The following is a 12,823-nucleotide window of genomic DNA, read 5'->3' on the forward strand; positions in this document are numbered from 1 at the left end:
TCTATTAATGTTAACATATAAATGCAACAATATTGTTCAGTCAAAGAGACGGACGTACTGATTAGTTTGTTTCACTTGCAGACAAAAATCGACAAAAACAACTGCTTATGAACAATTGTTTGGTAAGATAATATAATTTATAAGAAACATAAGATATCATATAATTATATAGTTTTGAACGTTTTATTCCTTTTAAAGTAGCACAGATTTAATTTACTTTCATTGTTTTATTTTATTTTCAGACTCGAAAAGGACAATGTAAGTTTAAAAGGCATCACTTAACCGCTGTCCTCGTGTCTCAATAATAACATATTTCGTTAATTACAATAACTCCATTAAATGGATACCTTTATTTTCATATTCTGTCCAATTATATGTCGAGTATTGAAATACACATGCGTAAAACTAACTGTAATTATAGCAAAGAAAATCGTTTCCTTAATAATGTACGCTTTTGAAATCCTTATGAAATATTCACTGTGCATGCAGACGATCAAACAACAACAGTGGTATCGACCGTGTCACAACCAATATGCATAATGCAGGTAAAACACATTACAAAATATATTATTCAATTTCATGTTTATATTCTATCTCATTTATTCAGTTGTCATATTTAAAAAATCTAAATGCTCGAAAAGCAAATAACGTAAGAATTGTAATCAAATTACAACAATAAAAGTATGGAACACGTGTTTTTGTTCTCATAAGCTAACAAACACAATGTAAAAAAATAGCCATAAAGGCATTTTATTTCAGAATGTTCATACAGTTTTAGTTTCTAGCTTAAGTATGTATTTTTATAAACAATTCAGATTAATGGGATGTTAATGTCACCACATTTGAATATTAACAACATGTATTTTTAATCGAATGTAGGTCCTAGCTCAAGAATAGCAAAGCCAAAAGGAAATCGAAAATGACCGAGTTACGTGTCGGGACGAAATGAAAATAAATTGTCGAATGATTGTTTGTAAATAACGATAACAGTTCACGGAAAAAAACTTGTATCATCTGATGCGGTGAAAGAAAATAGTGAATTGCTCGCTTCATTTATTTGCTGTTACCAGAAAGGTCATGAAACGACAGTAATACTGCGAACTTGCATTAAACTGCGTTGGTTTTGATAAAGGTTTGCCTTTTCATTGAGTAAGTCACTTGAATGATGCATTGCTTAGCTTTTTCATAATTATAATTAATGGAAATCATTTCTCATGTATGAAAACGCATTTGGATGTATTATAGTTAATTTAATTCTTTATAGCTGCATGTGTGTGTGTGTGTGCGTGTGTGTGTGTGTGTGTGTGTGTGTGTGAAATATTATGAGTCTATTGTGTATACTGTTGATACATTTAAACTGGGCATACGAGTTAAGTGACTATTAGCCAGACATGTTTACTTAACATTTACATTTATAGTAGCATTTCAAACATATTAATTTAAATATTAATTGGTAAATGCATATATATGTAATTATTTACTGCATAACTTTTAGCATGAGTCAAAGCCTTTGATTGCACTTGAACGAAACATTGCTTATATTTAATATTTAACATATTTTGGATTACAACTCCCATGTATAAAACACATTTTGATGTCATAATAATTAGTTTACTTTTTTATGACTGTTTGTGTGACTGTGTGTTGTTTAATGTGTACTAATACTGTTAATATGAATCAACTGACTATTAACCAGGCGTGTTTGCATAGCTTTTAAATTAAAAGTACAAATTAAAACATGTAAAACAAAATGCTGATTTGTAAACACATACTTTAGTAATTTACATTATTTACACAACAGAAGGTAGCAATACGTCAATCCCCGCCCCCCGGAAAAACGGGCAGTAACGCGCTGGTGACCCTTAAAAGCGGGGTGTTATCGCGGGAATTATCACGACGCTTTAAAGTGATATTATGGGCATTTTTCACTTTTAAATAGAGCTGTAAAAAAAAACAGGTCAAAAGAGTTAGTTAAAATGCGGTTACTGACAAATTATCTGCAACTCATCTTGCTACCAGTTGTTTATTAAAAATATATTTTATATACGATATTTTACATGACTCACCCAGTCCTCTAAGCCGAAATGATCCGTAAAACAAAATAGTGTCTTTGTGTCGTATGAACGAATCTGCACTAAAACAAAATTTAGGTTCACATCGTACATGCATGATCAGTTGTCAAACGAAAGTACGGTTGATATTCAAATGCATTATTTTTTTCTTTCCGGGATATTGTTTTAGTATGTTGATGCTGCATTTACAAATATAAGTGTATATGAAGTGAAAACACCAAAAATAAACAACGGTTGCGATAGACACTTATGAAATGTGAGATGCCCATAATACCACTTTAAGTATCATTAATACTCCAAATAAACAAATATTTCGTGAAATATTTTGTAAAATAAAGGTAACTCATAAAACTTCAGTGTTCCTTATAGCAATAGCCAAAATTTCAACGCTAGGTGTGGTATGGTAACATATATTTAACAAGATACAAAATGCTCGTTTTTATTTTTTGTCGCACAATATATTCCCTTTTAATTTCCTGCAGCGATATCTATTCATTCGACACGCGAACACTTACTTGGTAGATGAAAATGTGTTGAATATATTGTCCCACAAAAAAAGAAAAAAAGCAATTTGTATCGTGTTAAATCTATATTACCAGACCACATCTAGCATTGAAATTGTGGCTTTTTCGATACAGAAAAAATGATATATATATATATAAACTTTATTTTTCGAAATTGTGTACGAAATATTAGTTGATTTTGAGTGTGTATGGGTTTTTAAGAAAATTCTCGTTTAAGCATGACTGGGTGAGGTCTTATGCATAAGGTTTATTTTTAATCTTATTTAATCTTATTTTTTATTATATATTTTTAATTTTAATCCTGAACGATATTTTTTCAGCATTCTGAAGGATAATTTGCAACGCGTAGATCACAAGACAGATAAGAACCGCTATTTTTTAGTGGCAATTTTATTAAAAGAGAGTATGAACTATTTTGTCAAATATTTATAAATTTATATAAAATGTGTGAACAAATTATTATACATATATTTCTAAATAAATTAAAATATAAGTTAAAAAGAACATGTTTCGAAAAATGCGAAATAAGCCAGATATTTAATTCTGAAATCGAAAATGTTTGTAATGTCGAATTCGCCAGCATTCACGTGTGATATTGAAACTCTTCTTTGACTCCGACGCATTCAGTAACTGTAGTCGCATCAAATGTTTGAGAAACAGCGGTACAATAAACTACATAGAATATATATGAGAAAACCATTTTTGCAGACTTTATTTATCGGATTACAGAAGTTTTAAAATATTTAGATAATACGTTAAACAGTGTTTTTTTTCAGGTAACATGCCCCTTTCCCATATACAACATATGTTATAGAATTATTAGTTTCCATTAGCTAAAAAACTTAATTACAACGCATTGGGTTTAGTTGATAGTTGTTCGCTTGCGAACAACTGAGGTTAAGAGCAAGTTATGCAATCCAGATTTGATGATTACCCTTAACCAAATCACTGCCTGCAGTCTGCATACGCGTCGAGAAATAATTCGCGGCGTTGTTTCAGTTATTGAACTACAATCATTTAGAAATTGAAACATTATATGAATATCGTGTTAAATGAAATAATTTTGAAAGGATAATTTATATTAAAAGTCAAAAAACTATTTTTTAGCTATACGTGTCGCGGAAGAGTAAGTTTATGAATGATTGAAAAAAAGTCCAATGGTATTTTTTCGCAGCACAGTTCATTCCAAATCCGAGGTTATTAATAGACGTCGGCTGAATAACAATATAATGTCGAGATTGCAATACTAGAGCATGCGTCTTTTGCGTAATTTCTTTGATTGCGCTTGACTGATTTCTGGTAGTACAACAGGATGGGGGGGGGGGGGGAGATCTCATATGACTGCGAAATGTTCGGAGGTTCGCAATAGACTGATCCCGGCATTCGCTCGAGGTATGAAAACCCCACATATCGCCCCGGAACAAAAACGCCGGTCCATTATATCAACAAATGATAGCTAGATTTAAATCATAGAGGTTTATATGGTGTGTGTTTTTGAAAGGATTATAAGTACACACACAGCCGATTCCTTTTCAACGGGAGAACAACGGAAAAGCTCAATACCATTTTACTAAGTGATCAATAGAACCATTATTTCAGTATGTAAAGCAAAATAAATGTTAAATTGAAAATGTTTTATTGTAATATGCATATACATTGTATCTCATTATGTTTAATAATGATACGTAATATGCTGTTAATTGAAAAAAAATCGTGACAATCGGAAATACATTATCCATATTCGCATAACAAACATTTCATGCGGTGAATATGCGACTAAAAAGTGATAAAAAACAACAATTTTAAATATGATATATAAATGTGTCAACAATCAGACTCCAAAATATTTAAATGATATTATAACTTTTTCTCGAAATCACAAATATAACTTAGGATCTGCCACCCATAACGATATACAGCAAACTGGCAAATAAAGGTAGCCTATTCAGGCGTTCAGGAACAATTTCCCAGACGTGCTGACCGAGTACGGAAAATGTGTGGTTGGATAATTAAACGATTTTCCTCTTAACGTTACACTATACTATTTCGGTAGTGTTTTTGTTCTCGTGTTGAAAGCAAAACAGTGTTTATCGATAGTCAACTATGTCTTTCCCTAACGATTTAGTCACCGAGTAAAGACCCTGAAATTCTGCGTGATAGATTTTAACGCGTAATTGTAACCTGTGCCACCATTTGTGTCTATGTGTCGTTTGAACATGCAGAGAGTAGTCTGGAATTCCGTACATTGAACAGTGTTACATCCTTTACGCTGTGTACATACACAGTGATGCAGCCACATTTTAGGGGATTTCCCTCGAATCAGCCTATAAAATATTCGAATGTAGTAATTCGTGCCTGTTAGTGTTATGCAGAGGTCATTTAAGGTGAAAAGCTGGCTAAAATAGATACGCCGAAAAAGCGCATGAGTGTTCTATACCAATGTTAAGGTCAGAGACTGGTTGACACCGTGTGAACTGCTAGAGCAACAAGTAATGCATAAACCAACAAAGTACGCGCCAACAGCGCTGTCTATATGACTACCCAATTCGTGAGTAAAAAAAAACTGCCCGCAAATTGATTTATTTTTTTATTTTCATCAATTTTCCTATTGTTTATTTTCAATTGTCTATAGTGCAAAACAAAGTTTTGAAAAGGGAATTTCCATCATGAAATTATATTCTAAGTGTGATAGGTATTCGATATTCCCACAATCTTCATTTAATATGTTGGTGATTGCAAATTTTATTTTTTATTAACTGGTTCTCATTATACCATTTTCAACATATTTTAATGCTTTCAGAACGTCTAAAAAGAGACATGTTTTTGTTATTTTGTTTAAGTTATCTCTATAATATAAATATGATGACAAACAGTGCACACACATGTCGACCTGTTCGTTAAGACACACTATTTATAAATTTGAATGGGTTTTGTTCATTTCAAATTTGCGATTTTAAAAGCTATATGATAATTTTTAAAAATGAGTTTCGTCTTAGATTATGCAATTGCGAACAACTTCAATGCCTTCAGCGCTTTGATTTCTTGATGCTACCAGAATGAATCATGATAAATAAAATCGAAACAACGCCGGCACAAATGATACTAATATATATTAATATAATACAGTACCAGCAGATGAATGAACAAGAGCACCGCATAACGGGTGCCACGCTCGGCTGCGAAAGCTTGTCAGAATTTTTTTTAGAGGTCACAGTGACCTTGACCTTTGACCTAGTGACCCAACAAGAGATGTGTTTGTCAGAAAGACAATGCCCCCTACTGCGCCGCATTGAAATAAAATTTCTATTTATCATTTGGCAGGTATAGAAATCACCTCCCTTTAAAGGTTTTTACTTCCCTTGAATTTTGTCCAATCCAACCGTGGGGGGGGGGAGGGTCTCACAGTCAATTATGACCATGTCAGACATCACTGACAACCAAGGCCTGTGGTTTAAAAGAGATCATAACCAGAGTTGATCATGTATCTATGGACATAAGTCCGCAGGTATGTAATGAACATCAAAGAAATTATAATTTTATCATTTAAAAAAAACCTTTGAAAAATCAATCATTTGGTTATAAATAATCAAAATAATAAATCTATACAGTAACTGTGAAAAGAACTTCAATTCTTGGTAAGGAAATATATAGCATGAGATTTATAATTATATAAATTACTTCCCTTGAAAATAATTGTCTGTAACAAATCTCTATTTTTAGTAGCAAATAATTAAAAGCCACTACTGTGACTGTAGATTCACCACTCAAAATGTGTAGCTCCATGAGATACACATGCATGCCAAATATATAAAGTGGCTATGTTCAATATTGAATAATTTTCTCCCTTTTTAAAGCTTATTACTTCCCTTATATCTGTATTTTTTACCATAGACCGTAAAGGATGACCTTGACCTTTAACCACAATGTGTTTGTCAGAAACACAATGCCGCCTTCTGCGCCGCTTTGATTTATTTAACAAAAATATATATGTGGGCGGGTCAGATAACTATGTCCATTTAAAGCTTATTACTTCCCTTGACTTTGTTTTTTCGACCCTAGACCTTGAAGGATGATGTTCACCTTGAAATTTTACCACTCAAAATGTGCAGCTCCATGAGATACACATGCATGCCAAATATCAAGGTGCTATCTTCAATATATAAAAAGTTATGGCCAATGTTAAGGTTTTAGCACGACGCCTACGGCGGACGGCGGACGTCGGACGACGAGCTGGCTATGACAATAGCTCAGGTTATCTCCGAAAACAGCCTCGCTAAAAATTGAGTTTGAATTCAAGTAATATATATAATATTTTAACCATACGATTTGTGATGTACTTCAATCGTAAATACATTTTAATGTGCAATACTTTTTTTGGTGTCTGTTTTTTTTTCAAAACTGTTTTGTTTTCTTTTCACAAAGTTCGTCATTGCTTTTTACCAACGAAGTTGTCAATACTGAATATGCCTATTTACTCCATTTTTTATCGCTAACAGGAATATGAAAACTTAATATCATTTTCAATTGCACCTACCTTAGTACTTCTTTTGTATTTGTATCGACCAGGCATCACCAGCTATTACATGTACTGAAACTAAACAATAACACAGTATTAAAGTCTTTGTATTATGTTACCGCTTTAAATGCTATTTCTTTTTGTATATAGGCCGGTCCGAAGTTCTAGATTTCTGCAAAATAAGTGTTTGTGTTAAATTAAAAGTCGCCAACATTTTTTTACAAATATAGAACGGGGATCTAATTTTAAAGACTTACATTTCATTGGTTTTGATCGAATACGAAATCTAAATCGCATTCAAAAACGCAATAACCAGCTGTACAATTATGTATTATGTGATTATCTAGTCAATGTTTACTCCCAGCAGTTTGGTGATGTATGTTTATCAGTTTTTGTCCTTATGTTGTCTACGGAAATAAATAACTGGTATCAGCATAACACTTTTTATAAATAAATAAATAGATAAATACATACATAAATATAGGAGTTAAATCAAGTAAACGGCGAAGAAAAAATCCCATCGGACCTGTTGGTCGGAATCGTAAAAAAATGGAAAAATCAATTACAACTATATACATATGTATGTATTGTGAATTCATCAAGAATGTGAAGTCATCGAGAATGAATGGACTGTACAAAAATCGGATTTGTTTATACCGACTTGTATACTGTACAAGGAAGAAATTAAAACGTTCCGTGAATGCAGACTGGAAAGCATCTGTCAGCTAAGAAGATACAATACTGTAGTAAACACAAACAATCATACGTTTACCAATTTAATGACGAGTCTTTTTGAAGCATTTGGAGAATTAGGTATCCAATAAATGGTGTATATAATATAAGCGAATGGAGATTTGAAACGATGGTTTCAGGTTATTCCTTCGTGACCAAATGTCAAACTGGTCTATGTCGTAATATTGGTTTACAAAATCTTATTGTTCTTGAACGTTATACTGTTATGTGACTTCATATTGATATGTTACATCATATTTATCTTTGACTTTACCATGTACGAAACCGTCAAATACATCCACTTCATCACATATCGTTGTGGCAGATTAAACAAACACACACATTAATGTAACCTATTATTTCGTATTACAAAGCATTCATCTTTGAATAACCGCTGAGTAAAACTATGAATTTATTTTGACTTACAAATTACATTTGTACCAGCAAATCGAGACACGTTTAATTAATTATTTTTTAAATGTAAAAGATCACTGTCGAATAAAACATATTTTAAATCAATATTCATTGTACTTTAGGTAGTTAAAAAAAAGTTTAATTGCAGAAAAAATGTATCCTTAGGCTTTAAGCAGTGGGTGGAGGCATGCGAAAACTGGCGCTTACTGGGTTTAAGGGATGTTAGTTGGAACTTACTTCAAATATGGCGTCGTTTTCTCTTTTGTTTCGTTAAGGAGTAGCGGATAGTTTCACCTGGTATGCATCTTTATAGTTATATTTCTTTAAAATAAATTGGCCATTTACGCTCTACGGTGTTTGTGCTTCCCTCCGATTTTTGTTTCAATATCGTAGACGTCGGGATAAAAAAGTTATCGCACGAAAAACGTCCACAAATGTGTTTTTTACTTACTTGACCTTCGATATTTTGGATGTACAAATATCATATATCAATATTTGCGCATGTGAATAACACAGGGTATATATAGAAAGTAAGTTTAAATCAAACACTCTGTGTTTATTAGTGTCGAGTAGTTTTTGTTAGTTCTTATATAAAACATAGACTGTAGCCTTAGTTGTTTTATAGTTACCTACAGGTAATTCTAACATATTCTTAACACAGGCACGTAACATTTAATCATTCCCTTTCCATCCAATATTTAGTTTTGCTTGTGGAAAGTTGTTTCTGACGGCTATTACATTTTGGATGAATCATATTATTTGTGTAGGATATTTTATATTCCTGCTGATAACCTTATCGATCAATTAAAATAAACTTCGATTGATTTGATTGTTTGTCATTTGAACCCAACTACGCAACATGCGCGTAGCTAGGCCGGCAACAATGGCGCCCAACGCTCTTCACTGATCGATCAGGTTCACTTGATGGCCACATAAGACGTCGTTTTCTACCGGGTTTATACGTTAAAGCATGCTAAGGGCCCGTTACGCCACATCATCAGGACCAAGGACCATCGTCGTTGGAAGTGCATAAACTGTGTGTGACTTGGTGTATACACACTGACAATCGTGATTAGTTCTCATGACGCATGGCGGTGAGGTGAGCTGTACATTTTATTTTTGACTATTTAGTATATTGATTTAATAAATTGTTCTGGTTGTATCATTAAGTTTTGAAATAATGTAAATGTAATTTTTTGTCCAACCTAGGTTTATGATTTTTATACGCCCGTATAAAATACGGGACGTATTATGTGAAACCCCTTGGCGGCGGGCGGGCGGCGGGCGGCGGGCGGGCGGCGGGCGGCGGGCGGAAGGCATCACTTTGTCCGGACTCTAATTCAAATTGTATTCATCCGATCTTCACCAAACTTGGTCAGCAGTTGCATCTAGTTGATATCTAGGCCAAGTTCGAATATGGGTCATGCCGGGTCAAAAACTAGGTCATAGGGTCAATAAGTGCATTTTCAAAGGGGCCACTTTGTCCGGACTCTATTTCAAATTGTATTCATCCGATCTTCACCAAACTTGGTCAGCAGTTGCATCTAGTTGATATATAGGCCAAGTTCGAATATGGGTCATGCCGGGTCAAAAACTAGGTCATAGGGTCAATTAGTGCATTTTCAACGGCGCCACTTTGTCCGGACTCTAATTCAAATTGTATTCATCCGATCTTCACCAAACTTGGTCAGAAGTTGTATCTAGACAATATCTAGGTCAAGTTCGAATATGGGTCATGCTGGGTCAAAAACTAGGTCACAGGGTCACTTAGTGCATTTCAAGCATTTAGCATGGTGTCCACTCTCTAATTGAAGTAGTTTTCATCCAATCTTCACCAAACTTGGTCAGAAGTTGTATCTAGACAGTATTTAGGTCAAGTTGGAATATGGGTCATTCCAGGTCAAAAACTAGGTCACAGGGTCACTTAAACCATTTCAAGCATTTAGCAAGTGCTCTCTAATTAAAGTAGTTTTCATCCGATCTTCACCAACTTTGGTCAGAAGTTGTGTCTAGACAATATCTACATGTAGGTCAAGTTCAAATATGGGTCTTGCCAGGTTAAAAACTAGGTCACGAGGTCCCGTAGTGCATTTCAAGCATTTAGCATGGTGTCTGCTCTCTAATTGAAGTAGTTTTCATCAGATCTTCACCAACTTTGGTCAGAAGTTGTGTCTAGATGATATGTAGGTCAAGTTCAAATATGGGTCATGGTAAAGTTATCAAGTTGTCCAAAGTCTTAAAACGGGCGTATCTTGTGACAGTTTGGCACTCTTGTTTTTAATAAATCGATGCACTTAAGTTGTCCCGTTTAACATACGTCCCTGCGTTGTGTAAACTGTGTTTTTACTGTCACTTATCCGTTTCTAATCACAGGTACTCGGCGTTAGTTACTTCCCCCTTTCCCCAAGCTGTTACACCCTTCCCAAAACTCTCAAAATTGTCCATTAGTTATATAAAATAACAAACAAGACAGTTAGTCGAATCTGTTTATATAATTATAAGGTATGTGACTTTGACCCTTGAATTTCTAATTTCGGCACACCAGCCCATTTCTGAAGCTCACTTCTCCATAAATTTTCAACCGATTTGCACAGTCTTGGTAACAAACAACGCAGAAGACGTCGAACTAAACGAATAAATCGATGCATGTTTGCAAAAGGGTACCGTTAATCAAAAAACAAACTTGCATCAACATTTCTTAGAAAATCGATCTGATTACCAAGAAAATACATTACACAGGTACACAATTCAGTTGGACAGTCATTCAAATTGTAATTTCTCATCTCATACAATCAAATACAATTAAAATTAAACACAATACTAACATATATATCCATCAAACCCAAATATGTGGCGGCTTTCCAACCATTCAACCAATGCCTTTCGTCAGTGCTACGCCAATGTCCAAGAAAGCGTTCAACAATGCTTTGTTCTAATTGGTTAGTAACGGGGGTGTGACTATCCTTTCACTGGTGCCCGGTACTGTCTATTTACATTACACTAGAACTTGAACTCAATTTGGCGTACTTTGTGTAATGCTTAAAATGTCTCTTAACACTGATCAGAAAAAGGCTCTAAAATAGTTCTAGAGGGACATAATATTGTGCTCTTAGGAGCGGCGAGGAAAGGCATATCCCACCTCGTTCGTGTTATCAAGGAACATTGTGAGAAAAACCACAAAAGGTGTGCCATAACATCAACAACAGTAATTGTGTGCAGTCTGTATCCTCCAGATTTCAATTCCAGGACTATTCACAGGTGGTCGGGGATAGGAGATGGGCGGTATTCCCCAAAGGAAATTTATAACATAATTCAGAATATTGTGAAATATGTGGACGTGTTAGATCGTATTAAAAATACGGACGTTTTAGTGGTTGACAAGTGCTCTATGATGAGCAAAAGGTTGATGGAATGTTTAAATGAGGTATTCTGTTTAAAAAAATCCTTCATTTTACTTCGGTGGCATTCAGGTTCTGCTGGTTGGCGATTTTAAACAGTTGCCGCCCGTGCCTTGTGACGGTTCGTTCTGTTTTGAAAGTGAAATTTTCAATACTGCCTTTCCCTACAAGATAAATTTGAATGAAGTTGTACGTCAGCATGAATGCAACCTCATAACAGCTGTGAATGAGATTTCTCTTGGAGAAGTCTTAAGTGAAACAGAGTTTCGAATGAAAATGCTCGAATGACCTGTCATTGGTGAAACAACAAAACTTTTTTCCACAAACGATTTGTAGACGATTACAATCGAGATAACATTTCAAAAGTTGAAGGCAAACTATTTCAATTGCTATCTACAGATCATGCAGACAAAAATCATTTGAATTATCTAAGGCGCTGAGAAATGTGTGGGTAAAACAAGGAATTCCAATAATTTAATTAAGAACTTATCTGACCGATTAGTAAGTGGAGTGACTGGAATCGTTTTTGATGTGAAAGACAACAACATAATGGTTGAATTTCCAAAAATGAGAGAGAAAATACTGATAGAGAGAGCCAGATTTGAAGGTAAACTTTGTATTTACCTTTGCAGGCTTTCATCAGCAAATACTCCTTTTCACAAAATAATGTTAAGCCATCAAACTCGTAAAAAGTCACTTTTGTTTGTTAATTGATTAACAAAACTGTAGACAGATATGAAAGAATGAGTAATTGTTTTTTTTTAAACTTAAAGCGAGATTATACGATTTTGTCAAATATTTATGAATTTATATAAAATGTGTAAAAAAACTTTTTAAACATATATTTCCTTATAAATTAAAATAAAAGTTAAGAAGAACATGTGTCGAACAATGCGAAATAAGCCAGATATTTAAAGGGATCTTTTCACGCTTTGGTAAATTGACAAAATTTAAAAAAGTTGTTTCAGATTCGCAAATTTTCGTTTAAGTTATGATATTTGTGAGGAAACAGTAATACTGAACATTTACCATGGTCTAATAGAGCCATTATATGCATCTTTTGACGATTTTAAAACCTAAAAATTATAAAGCGTTGCAACGCGAAACGATTGAATAATTTGGAGAGTTCTGTTTTTGTCGTTAAATTTTGTGAAACTACGAAGATTG

The 12,823-nt window shown here is 33.9% G+C and overlaps 1 long non-coding RNA gene across 1 annotated transcript; it reads left to right on the forward strand.

Annotated features, from left to right (window-relative positions):
* On the forward strand, positions 1 to 1,726 carry LOC127879215 (uncharacterized). Its single transcript, XR_008048969.1, has 4 exons — positions 1 to 122; positions 243 to 258; positions 490 to 545; positions 880 to 1,726. It is a non-coding gene; the product is annotated as an uncharacterized LOC127879215 (long non-coding RNA).
* The last annotated feature ends 11,097 nt before the right edge of the window (positions 1,727 to 12,823 follow it).

This window comes from Dreissena polymorpha, chromosome 4 (assembly GCF_020536995.1).
Source record: "Dreissena polymorpha isolate Duluth1 chromosome 4, UMN_Dpol_1.0, whole genome shotgun sequence".
Taxonomy (NCBI): domain Eukaryota; kingdom Metazoa; phylum Mollusca; class Bivalvia; order Myida; family Dreissenidae; genus Dreissena; species Dreissena polymorpha.